This window comes from Pleurodeles waltl, chromosome 4_1, assembly GCF_031143425.1.
Source record: "Pleurodeles waltl isolate 20211129_DDA chromosome 4_1, aPleWal1.hap1.20221129, whole genome shotgun sequence".
Classification (NCBI taxonomy): Eukaryota; Metazoa; Chordata; class Amphibia; order Caudata; family Salamandridae; genus Pleurodeles; species Pleurodeles waltl.
The window spans coordinates 34877524-34890158 of NC_090442.1; the positions used below are offsets into that span (position 1 = coordinate 34877524).

The window sequence follows — 12635 nt, forward strand, 5'->3', positions numbered from 1 at the left end:
AACACAAACCATATACTCCAGAAGTGGAATGCGAACCACGAATGGACCCCAAACCTATGTGACCTTGTAGAGGGTCGCTGGGACTATTAGAAAATAGTGAGAGTTAGAAAAATAACCCTCCCCAAGACCCTGAAAAGTGAGTGCAAAGTGCACTAAAGTTCCCCTAAGGACAAAATAGTCGTGTTAGAGGGAAAATGCAAGGAAAACACAAATCAGCAATGCAACAACGATGGATTCCTGACTGAGGGTACCTGTGGAACAAGGGGACCAAGTCCAAAAGTCACAAGCAGCTCGGAGATGGGCAGATGCCCAAGAAATGCCAGCGGTTGGTGCAAAGAAGCTCTTACTAGGCTGAAGAACTGTGAATACTGCAGGAACGACAAGGGCTAGAGACTTCCCCTTTGGAGGATGGATCCCCCACGCCTTGGAGAGTCGTGCAGAAGTGCTTTCCCGCCGGATGGACGCCAACAAGCCTTGCTACACGCAAATCGTGCGTTTGGCGTTTTTGGACGCTGCTGGGGCCCAGGAGGGACCAGGAGGTCGCAAATTAGACCTGCAGAGAGAGGGGACGTCGAGCAAGACAAGGAGCCCTCACTGAAGCAGGTAGCACCCGGAGAAGTGCCAGAAACAGGCACTACGAGGATGCGTGAAACGGTGCTCGCCGAAGTTGCACAAAGGAGTCCCACGTCGCCGGAGACCAACTTAGAAAGTCGTGCAATGCAGGTTAGAGTGCCGTGGACCCAGGCTTGGCTGTGCATGAAGGATTTCCGCCGGAAGTGCACAGGGACCGGAGTAGCTTGCAAAGTCGCCGTTCCCAGCAATGCAGCCCAGCGAGGTGAGGCAAGGACTTACCTCCACCAAACTTGGGCTGAAGAGTCACTGGACTGTGGGGGTCACTTGGACGGTGTCGCTGGATTCGAGGGACCTCGCTCGTCGTGCTGAGAGGAGACCCAAGGGACCGGTAATGCAGCTTTTTGGTGCCTGCGGTTGCAGGGGGAAGATTCCGTCGACCCACGGGAGATTTCTTCGGAGCTTCTGGTGCAGAGAGGAGGCAGGCTACCCCCACAGCATGCACAAGCAGGAAAACAGTCGAGAAGGCGACAGGATCAGCGTTACAGAGTTGCAGTAGTCGTCTTTGCTACTATGTTGCAGGTTTGCAGGCTTCCAGCGCGGTCAGCGGTCGTTTCCTTATCAGAAGGTGAAGAGAGAGATGCAGAGGAACTCGGCTGAGCTCATGCATTCGTTATCTAAAGTTTCCCCAGAGACAGAGACCCTAAATAGCCAGAAAAGAGGGTTTGGCTACCTAGGAGAGAGGAAAGGCTACTAACACCTGAAGGAGCCTATCAGCAGGAGTCTCTGACGTCACCTGGTGGCACTGGCCACTCAGAGCAGTCCAGTGTGCCAGCAGCACCTCTGTTTCCAAGATGGCAGAGGTCTGGAGCACACTGGAGGAGCTCTAGACACCTCCCAGGGGAGGTGCAGGTCAGGGGAGTGGTCACTCCCCTTTCCTTTGTCCAGTTTCGCGCCAGAGCAGGGGCTAAGGGGTCCCTGAACCGGTGTAGACTGGCTTATGCAGAATTGGGCACATCTGTGCCCAAGAAAGCATTTCCAGAGGCTGGGGGAGGCTACTCCTCCCCTGCCTTCACACCATTTTCCAAAGGGAGAGGGTGTCACACCCTCTCTCAGAGGAAGTTCTTTGTTCTGCCATCCTGGGCCAGGCCTGGCTGGACCCCAGGAGGGCAGCTGCCTGTCTGAGGGGTTGGCAGCAGCAGCAGCTGCAGTGAAACCCCAGGAAGGGCAGTCTGGCAGTACCAGGGTCTGTGCTACAGACCACTGGGATCATGGAATTGTACCAACAATGCCAGGATGGCATAGAGGGGGCAATTCCATGATCATAGACATGTTACATGGCCATATTCGGAGTTACCATGGTGAAGCTACATATAGGTAGTGACCTATATGTAGTGCACGCGTGTAATGGTGTCCCCGCACTCACAAAGTTCAGTGAATTGGCTCTGAACAATGTGGGGGCACCTTGGCTAGTGCCAGGGTGCCCTCACACTAAGTAACTTTGCACCTAACCTTTACCAGGTAAAGGTTAGACATATAGGTGACTTATAAGTTACTTAAGTGCAGTGTAAAATGGCTGTGAAATAACGTGGACGTTATTTCACTCAGGCTGCAGTGGCAGGCCTGTGTAAGAATTGTCAGAGCTCCCTATGGGTGGCAAAAGAAATGCTGCAGCCCATAGGGATCTCCTGGAACCCCAATACCCTGGGTACCTCAGTACCATATACTAGGGAATTATAAGGGTGTTCCAGTAAGCCAATGTAAATTGGTAAAAATGGTCACTAGCCTGTCAGTGACAATTTGAAAGTAATGAGAGAGCATAACCACTGAGGTTCTGGTTAGCAGAGCCTCAGTGAGACAGTTAGGCACCACACAGGGAACATACACATGCACACCTATGAGCACTGGGGCCCTGTGTGACAGGGTCCCAGTGACACATACATATAGGCCACAAACCTATGAGCACTGGGGTCCTGACCAGCAGGATCCCAGTGACACATAACAACCATACTGAAAACATGGTGTTTTCACTATGAGCACTGAGGCCTGGCTATCAGGATCCCAGTGAGACAGTGAAAACAGTGACAAACACCCTGACATACACTCACAAACAGGCCAAAAGTGGGGGTAACAAGGCTAGAAAGAGGCTACCTTCTCACAACAACCTCTTGTAACTGAGCATAGGGATCCTAAACCTGGAGCTGCCAGGAGATTAGTGATTCCTCAGGAGTACAGAAAGTTCCTCCTAACTCTTGCCCACGACATTCCCCTAGCTGGGCATCTAGGACAAATCAAAACTTGGGACAGACTTGTTCCCTTGTTTCATTGGCCTAGGATGTCTGAGGACACAAAAGATTTTTGTAAGTCCTGTGAAACCTGTCAAGCCAGTGGCAAGACAGGTGGCACCCCAAAGGCACCCCTTATTCCACTGCCTGTGGTTGGGGTTCCCTTTGAAAGGGTAGGGGTTGACATAGTTGCCTCCCTTGACCCTCCTACTGCTTCAGGCAATAGATTCATCTTGGTGGTAGTGGACCATGCCACAAGATATCCTGAAGCTATTCCTTTAAGGACCACTACAGCTCCTGCAGTGGCAAAGGCCCTCCTGGGAATATTTTCAAGGGTGGGCTTCCCAAAGTAAGTAGTATCAGACAGAGGAAGCAATTTCATGTCTGCATACTTAAAGGCCATGTGGAAGGAGTGTGGTGTAACTTACAAGTTCACTACACCCTATCATCCACAAACAAATGGACTGGTGGAGAGATTTAACAAAACTATCAAAGGCATGATTATGGGTCTCCCTGAAAAACTCCGCAGGAGATGGGATATCCTTCTACCATGCCTCCTTTTTGCCTACAGGGAGGTACCCCAGAAAGGAGTGGGCTTCAGCCCCTTTGAACTTCTTTTTGGACACCCTGTTAGGGGTCCACTCACACTTGTAAAGGAGGGTTGGGAACAACCTTTAAAAGCTCCTAAGCAGGATATTGTGGACTATGTACTTGGCCTCAGATCAAGGATGGCTGAGTATATGAAAAAGGCCAGTAAAAACCTTCAGGCCAGCCAAGAGCTCCAGAAGCAATGGCATGATCAGAAGGCTGTTTTGGTTCAGTACCAACCAGGGCAGAAAGTGTGGGTCTTAGAGCCTGTGGCCCCAAGAGCACTCCAAGATAAATGGAGTGGTCCCCACACAGTTGTTGAGAAAAAGGGTGAAGTCACCTATTTAGTTGACTTAGGCACTGCAAGGAGTCCCCTTAGGGTACTCCATGTAAACCGCCTGAAACCCTACTATGACAGGGCTGATCTCACCCTGCTCATGGCAACTGATGAGGGACAGGAAGAAGACAGTGATCCTCTACCTGATCTCTTCTCTTCCACAGAACAAGATGCTCTTGTGGAAGGTGTAGTTTTGGCTGATTGTCTTACTGCTGAGCAGAAAGACCATTGCATAAATCTCCTAGATCAATTCTCTGAACTCTTCTCTACTGTGCCAGGTACCACTTCTTGGTGTGAGCACACTATAGATACTGGAGACAGTTTACCTGTCAAAAGTAAGATCTATAGGCAGCCTGACCATGTCAGGGACTGCATAAAGCAAGAGGTGCAGAAAATGTTAGAACTAGGAGTGGTTGAGCACTCTGAAAGTCCATGGGCTTCTCCTGTGGTACTTGTACCAAAACCCCATTCCAAAGATGGAAAGAAGGAAATGCGGTTTTGTGTAGACTATAGAGGTCTCAACTTAGTAACCAAAACTGATGCTCACCCCATACCCAGGGCAGATGAGCTCATAGATACACTGGCATCTGCCAAGTATCTAAGTACTTTTGATTTGACTGCAGGGTATTGGCAGATCAAATTGTCAGAAGATGCTAAACCTAAGACTGCATTTTCTACCATTGGAGGCCATTACCAGTTTACTGTAATGCCTTTTGGTTTGAAAAATGCACCTGCCACTTTTCAGAGGTTGGTGAATACAGTCCTGCAAGGGCTGGAAGCTTTCAGTGCAGCATATTTGGATGATATAGCTGTATTTAGCTCCAGCTGGGATGATCACCTGGTCCACTTATGGAAAGTTTTGGAGGCCCTGCAAAAGGCAGGCCTCACTATCAAGGCTTCAAAGTGCCAGATAGGGCAGGGTAAGGTGGTTTATCTGGGACACCTTGTTGGTGGGGAACAGATTGCACCACTTCAGGGGAAAATCCAAACAATTATTGATTGGGTTCCCCCTACTACTCAGACTCAGGTGAGAGCCTTCCTAGGCCTCACTGGGTATTACAGGAGGTTCATTAAGAACTATGGCTCCATTGCAGCCCCTATTAATGACCTCACATCCAAGAAAATGCCTAAAAAGGTATTATGGACAGCAAACTGTCAGAAAGCTTTTGAGGAGCTGAAGCAGGCCATGTGCTCTGCACCTGTCCTGAAAAGCCCTTGTTACTCTAAAAAATTCTATGTCCAAACTGATGCATCTGAATTAGGAGTAGGGGCAGTCCTATCACAACTTAATTCTGAGGGCCAGGATCAACCTGTTGCTTTTATTAGTAGGAGGTTGACCCCTAGAGAAAAGCGTTGGTCTGCCATAGAGAGGGAGGCCTTTGCTGTGGTCTGGGCTCTGAAGAAGTTGAGGCCATACCTGTTTGGCACTCACTTCATTGTTCAGACAGACCACAAACCTCTACTTTGGCTAAAACAAATGAAAGGTGAAAATCCTAAATTGTTGAGGTGGTCCATATCCCTACAGGGAATGGACTATACAGTGGAACATAGACCTGGGAGTAGCCACTCCAATGCAGATGGACTCTCCAGATATTTCCACTTAGACAATGAAGACTCATCAGGTCATGGCTAGTCTTATTGTCCTTCGTTTGGGGGGGGGGGGTTGTGTAGGAAAGTACCATCTTGCCTGGCATGTTACCCCCATTTTTCACTGTATATATGTTGTTTTAGTTGTATGTGTCACTGGGACCCTGTTCACCAGGGCCCCAGTGCTCATAAGTGTGCCTGAATGTGTTATCTGTGTAGTGACTAACTGTCTCACTGAGGCTCTGCTAATCAGAACCTCAGTGGTTATGCTCTCTCATTTCTTTCTAAATTGTCACTAACAGGCTAGTGACCAATTTTACCAATTTACATTGGCTTACTGGAACACCCTTATAATCCCCTAGTATATGGTACTGAGGTACCCAGGGTATTGGGGTTCCAGGAGATCCCTATGGGCTGCAGCATTTCTTTTGCCACCCATAGGGAGCTCTGACAATTCTTACACAGGCCTGCCACTGCAGCCTGAGTGAAATAACGTCCACGTTATTTCACAGCCATTTTACACTGCACTTAAGTAACTTATAAGTCACCTATATGTCTAACCTTTACCTGGTAAAGGTTAGGTGCAAAGTTACTTAGTGTGAGGGCACCCTGGCACTAGCCAAGGTGCCCCCACATTGTTCAGAGTCAATTCCCTGAACGTTGTGAGTGCGGGGACACCATTACACGCGTGCACTACATATAGGTCACTACCTATATGTAGCTTCACAATGGTAACTCCGAATATGGCCATGTAACATGTCTAAGATCATGGAATTGCCCCCTCTATGCCATCCTGGCATTGTTGGCACAATTCGATGATCCCAGTGGTCTGTAGCACAGACCCTGGTACTGCCAAACTGCCTTTCCTGGGGTTTCACTGCAGCTGCTGCCAACCCCTCAGACAGGTTTCTGCCCTCCTGGGGTCAAGCCAGGCTTGTCCCAGGATGGCAGAACAAAGGACTTCCTCTGAGAGAGGGTGTTACACCCTCTCCCTTTGGAAAATGGTGTGAAGGCAGGGGAGGAGTAGCCTCCCCCAGCCTCTGGAAATGCTTTCTTGGGCACAGATGTGCCCAATTCTGCATAAGCCAGTCTACACCGGTTCAGGGACCCCTTAGCCCCTGCTCTGGTGCAAAACTGGACAAAGGAAAGGGGAGTGACCACTCCCCTGACCTGCACCTCCCCTGGGAGGTGTCCAGAGCTCCTCCAGTGTGCTCCAGACCTCTGCCATCTTGGAAACAGAGGTGCTGCTGGCACACTGGACTGCTCTGAGTGGCCAGTGCCACCAGGTGACGTCAGAGACTCCTTGTGATAGGCTCCTTCAGGTGTTGCTAGCCTATCCTCTCTCCTAAGTAGCCAAACCCTCTTTTCTGGCTATTTAGGGTCTCTGTCTCTGGGGAAACTTTAGATAACGAATGCAAGAGCTCATCCGAGTTCCTCTGCATCTCTCTCTTCACCTTCTGCCAAGGAATCGACTGCTGACCGCGCTGGAAGCCTGCAACACTGCAACAAAGTAGCAAAGACGACTACTGCAACTCTGTAACGCTGATCCTGCCGCCTTCTCGACTGTTTTCCTGGTGGTGCATGCTGTGGGGGTAGTCGGCCTCCTCTCTGCACTAGAAGCTCCGAAGAAATCTCCCGTGGGTCGACGGAATCTTCCCCCTGCAACCGCAGGCACCAAAAAGCTGCATTACCGGTCCCTTGGGTCTCCTCTCAGCACGACGAGCGAGGCCCTCGAATCCAGCAACTCTGTCCAAGTGACTCCCACAGTCCAGTGACTCTTCAGTCCAAGTTTGGTGGAGGTAAGTCCTTGCCTCACCTCGCTGGGCTGCATTGCTGGGAACCGCGACTTTTGCAGCTACTCCGGCCCCTGTGCACTTCCGGCGGAATGGTGCACAGCCAAGCCTGGGTCCACGGCACTCTAACCTGCATTGCACAACTTTCTAAGTTGGTCTCCGGCGACGTGGGACTCCTTTGTGTAACTTCGGGTGAGCACCGTTTCACGCATCCTCATAGTGCCTGTTTCTGGCACTTCTCCGGGTGCTACCTGCTGCTGAGAGGGCTCCTTGTCTTGCTCAACGTCTCTTCTCTCTCCTGGTCCAATTTGCGACCTCCTGGTCCCTCCAGGGCTACAGCAGCGTCCAAAAACACTAACCACACAATTTGCAACTAGCAAGGCTTGTTGACGTTCTTTCGGCGGGAAAACACTTCTGCACGACTCTCCACGGCGAGAAGGATCCGTCCACCAAAGGGGAAGTCTCTAGCCCTTTTCGTTCCTGCAGAAACCTCAGCTTCTTCTGTCCAGTAGAAGCTTCTTTGCACCCACAGCTGGCATTTCCTGGGCATATGCCCATCTCCGTCTTGCTTGTGACTTTTGGACTTGGTCCCCTTGTTCCACAGGTACCCTAGATTGGAAATCCACAGTTGTTGCATTGTTGGTTTGTGTCTTTCCTGCATTATTCCTCTATCACAACTTCTTTGTCCTTAGGGGAACTTTAGTGCACTTTGCACTCACTTTTCAGGGTCTTGGGGAAGGCTAATTTTCTAACTCTCACTATTTTCTTACAGTCCCAGCGACCCTCTACAAGGTCACATAGGTTTGGGGTCCATTCGTGGTTCGCATTCCACTTTTGGAGTATATGGTTTGTGTTGCCCCTATCCCTATGTGTCCCCATTGCATCCTATTGTAACTATACATTGTTTGCACTGTTTTCTAAGACTATACTGCATATTTTTGCTATTGTGTATATATATCTTGTGTATATTTCCTATCCTCTCACTGAGGGTACACTCTAAGATACTTTGGCATATTGTCATAAAAATAAAGTACCTTTATTTTTAGTATAACTGTGTATTGTGTTTTCTTATGATATTGTGCAAGTGACACTTGTGGTACTGTAGTAGCTTCACACGTCTCCTAGTTCAGCCTAAGCTGCTCTGCTAAGCTACCATTATCTATCAGCCTAAGCTGCTAGACACCCTATACACTAATAAGGGATAACTGGGCCTGGTGCAAGGTGCAAGTACCCCTTGGTACTCACTACAAGCCAGTCCAGCCTCCTACAAGGAGGAAGAGCAAAGCCTACCTGCCAACCTGGAGGAGGAAGAGCCAGAGACCAGCCACGTGGGCAAGCCAGCCTCACAGAAGCACCAAGCAGCGGTGGCCAAGAAAACAGCCCCCGCGCCGGAGACCCGCCAGGAGCCTGACCAGCCCTGTAAGTAGCTTTGTCACTGCGTAAAAACAGCTAATTACTCTGACTTGATAGTTAGTATTTAAGCCTAAGTTAAACTCTTAAACACTAATTAAGATGGCTATTTCATTGTTTTCCATAAATGTGAGAAGTATCAGAGACAAGCGCAGATGTGCTAGCACCTTGAACTTTCTTGCCAGCCAGGAATGTGATGTGTACATGATTCAGGAATGCTCCATCCCTTTTCCAGCTTCATATACACACTTAGAACAGCAGTGGGCATTTGGGCCTTCTTTTTGGTCTGGGGGGAACAGCAGTCGGTCTGTAGGAGTCGCTACCTTAGTCAGAGGGAGGAGCTTCACAGTGGACTCGGTCACCGAGCTGGAAGGCGGCAGGGCTCTTGTCGTTGACGGCTCATGGGCAGGAGAACCGGTTAGACTGATCAATGTGTATGCGCCTTCTGATGTAGGTGAGAGACGGGAGCTGTTCCAGCGCCTCAGACCACAGCTGGTCACCTCCAGAACAATCATGATGGGTGGGGATTTCAACTGTATACTAGAGAGTGGTGGTCGATGTGGGACCAGAGCTAAGGAAGGATGGTTGGATGATGGTGCGAAACTCCTAGCGGAGATGGTGGGTGAGGCCTCCCTGACGGATGTCATTGGATCCATGGGGGCGGACGCCAGGAATTTCACCTGGAGCCGCCCTGATGGATCTGTGCGCTCCAGGATAGACTTTGTTTTCACCTCTAGATCAGTGAGGATCAGGCAGCACTCCATGGTGACAGTGCATTTCTCTGACCACAGGGCTATCAGGTTCCAGGGGGAACTAACAGGGAAGTTCCTGACAAGTCCGGGCACCTGGAAACTGAATAGCTCTCTGCTGGGGAGAGAGGATGTACAGGAGGAGCTGAGGAGGACTTACAGTGAGTGGCAAGACATGAAAGACACCTTCCAATCCGTAGGGGAATGGTGGGAGTGGGTGAAAGGCAGGATTCAGGATTTCTTTAAGAACGTGGGCAGGAAAGCAGCAAGGGGGAGGAAGAGGGAGTTCAGTAGACTGCAGCAACAGCTGCAGGAACTGCACGACCTCCAACTCCGGGGATGGGACGTCATGAACCCTCTGGAGGCAGTCAAGAAAGAGCTGAGCGAGCACTTTCATGAGGAATCCAGGAGGATCATCTTCCGTTCTAAGGTGGAGAACCTGGAAAAGGGGGAGAAATGCAACTCCTTCTTCTTTAAGAAAATCCACTCTGCGCACACCCCTCTGGTTCAACTGCGCAACAGGGAGGGAATTTTGTGTGACACCAAGGAAGACATTAGGAAGGCTGTGACAGACTTCTATGGGGACCTCTACTCAGAGAAGAGGTCAGATGGGGATCAGGCAGAAAGGTTTTTGGCAGGTATCCCGAGAAAGGTTTCCACACCAGCAAGGGAAGTCCTCAACGCACCCCTCACTCTGGAGGAGCTGCACATTGCAGTTAAATCCTTCAAGTCAGGAAAGACACCAGGCAGTGATAGTCTACCAATTGAATTCTACACTTCACAGTGGGACCTAGTGGGACCAGACCTTCTGGAGCTGTATGAGGAGATGGAGCAGGAGGGAGTCATGCCCCACACATTAAGGGAAGGAACGATCGCGCTCCTGTATAAACATAAGGGGGAGAGATGTGACCTCAAGAACTGGCGTCCCATCTCTCTCCTGAATGTGGACTACAAGATCCTGGCAAAGACAATGGTGAATAGACTCAAGAGCGCTATGGGAGAGTTAGTTCACCCAGACCAGACCTGTGGGGTTCCAGGACGCAGAGTGGCGGACAGCCTAGCACTGATCAGGGACACGATCCAATACATCACAGACCGGAATATCCACGCTGCGCTGGTCTGTCTCGATCAGGAAAAGGCCTTCGACCGCGTCTCCCATGAGTTCATGGAGAGGGTACTGCAGGGTTTTGGGCTGGGGGAGCGCTTCTGCAATTATGTTAGAATAATGTATACAGACATTTTCAGTTCAGTCATGGTAAATGGTTGGAAAACAGACCCCTTTCCTATCAGGTCTGGGGTAAGACAAGGCTGCCCGCTCTCGCCCTCTTTGTTTGTTTTGGTTATAGAGCTACTCGCGGAGTACATCAGGAAGAACCCGAACATCAGAGGGATCCCGACACCAGGAGACGCAAAGAAAGAAGTCAAGTGTTCGCTGTACATGGACGACGTCACCCTCTTCTGCACGGATGGGAAATCGGTCCAGTCCCTGCTGGAGGCATGCAAGGACTTTGGCAAAGCATCAGGAGCAAAGATCAACGTGGACAAATCACAGGCAAAGCTTTTTGGCCGCTGGGACCTATGTAACGAGCCTCTCCCTTTCCCCATTGAGGCAGGACTGGTAAAGATCCTCGGTATCTGGTTTGGGGGACCAGGAGCGGCGGCGAAAAGCTGGAACGAACGCCTGGCCAAAGTCAAGCAGAAACTGGGCTTTTGGAGCTTGAGACACCTGAGCATTGAAGGAAAGGCTCTGGTGCTCAGGAACGACGCACTGCCCGTGCTGCAGTATGTGACACAGGCCTGGCCACTCCTGGCCAACGTAGCACGGGCTGTGAACAGCATGGTTTTCCACTTTGTTTGGCACTCAAAGATGGACAGGGTGAAAAGGACAGTCATGCACAAGGAGCATCGCAAGGGAGGGAAGGCAGTCCCTGACATCCCGACAATCCTCAGAGCCTTCTTTGTGTGTGGCTGCGTCCGAATAACCCTGACGAACGAGAACAAGGACCACTCAGCTTACAAGGTCTTCCGCTTCTTCCTGCTCCCAGTATGGAGAAGACTGGGATGGGATAAGTGGGAGAATGCAACAATGTTCAACTGGGACCTCCCCTGGTACTACAAGGAGATTGAGAAGTTTGTGGTGGAATTTGGGCTGAAATGTGTCACACCAAGCCTATGGAAGCCCAGGACAATCCACAGACTAATCAGGTCCATGGACACCACAGAACCAGTGAGCGACCTGCCACCTGCTACAGCAACAAGGGTGTGGGAAAATGTATCCTCCCCATCCCTAACCAACAGACACAAAGACATTGCATGGATGGCCGTGAAAGGGGGACTGCCAGTCCGGTCATTCATGCACAGCAGGGGCCTGTGCCCACACAGAGAATGCCCAAGGGGATGCCCTGCAGAGGAAACTACATACCATCTGTTCTGGGCCTGCCCTTTCGCCCAGAGACTGCGGGGAGCCTTAAAACAAGAAATGGAAGCCCACATCCCATACCCAAACATCACTTACCACTCGGTGCTGTATGGGCTGTTTCCAAAGACACATTCAGTGGAGGCATCCAAGGATGCTGGAGAATCCTCTGCTGCGTAAAGGACATCCTCTTGTATGCCAGGACCCGACTGGTGACCAACGGGGAGGTGGTGAGCAGGGAAGCGTGCCGCCGAATGGTACTCAACCTGCTGAGAGATTACACAGACAAGGACAACAAGGAGGGTGAGAAGGAGGAAGAACTGTAAACCCTAACCCCTCCTTCCCACTGAACTCCCCACACTGCCCCAAGAAACCAAACCCCCTTTACTACTCATTTCATATGTAAACTGACTGTGTTGTTAAAATGTGATTTGAAACAAAGTTGAAGTGGACTGCCCTTCCTAAGGGAAGAGGTACCACTCTTTAAAAACCTATGTATCGCCTACTTAAAGCACTTAATAAAGGTTTTTGAAACTTAAAAAAAAAAAAAAAAAAAAAAAAAGATTCTCCCAGGGTGAGGCTCATCCATTGCACTTCGGATGTGCTGACCCCTGCGATGTCCCCAAATGCGGGATACTCGACTGCAGAATTTCTGGTAGTGGGGGACTGCGTTCGCGCTTTCCCCTGATCTTTGGTGTCAAGAAAAAGAAAACATAAATTAAAATGAATCAGGAACATCCTTAACCGTTTTTGGAGCTTTTTTATGGGTGGGATGCGGCAGCACGGTGAAAAGAGGTCTTGGCAAGGGAGAGCGGCATGCAAACTCAGGAGCCTGGGTTGAGTCGGGAAAGGGCATTAAAATCTGTTTCTGGGCCTGCTTTCGAACCTGGCCAGCCCACC

The 12635-nt window shown here is 50.3% G+C and overlaps 1 pseudogene; it reads left to right on the plus strand.

Moving 5' to 3' along the window:
- Positions 1 to 12266: 12266 nt before the first annotated feature.
- Positions 12267 to 12422, plus strand: LOC138288687 (U1 spliceosomal RNA; annotated as a pseudogene).
- Positions 12423 to 12635: the final 213 nt, after the last annotated feature.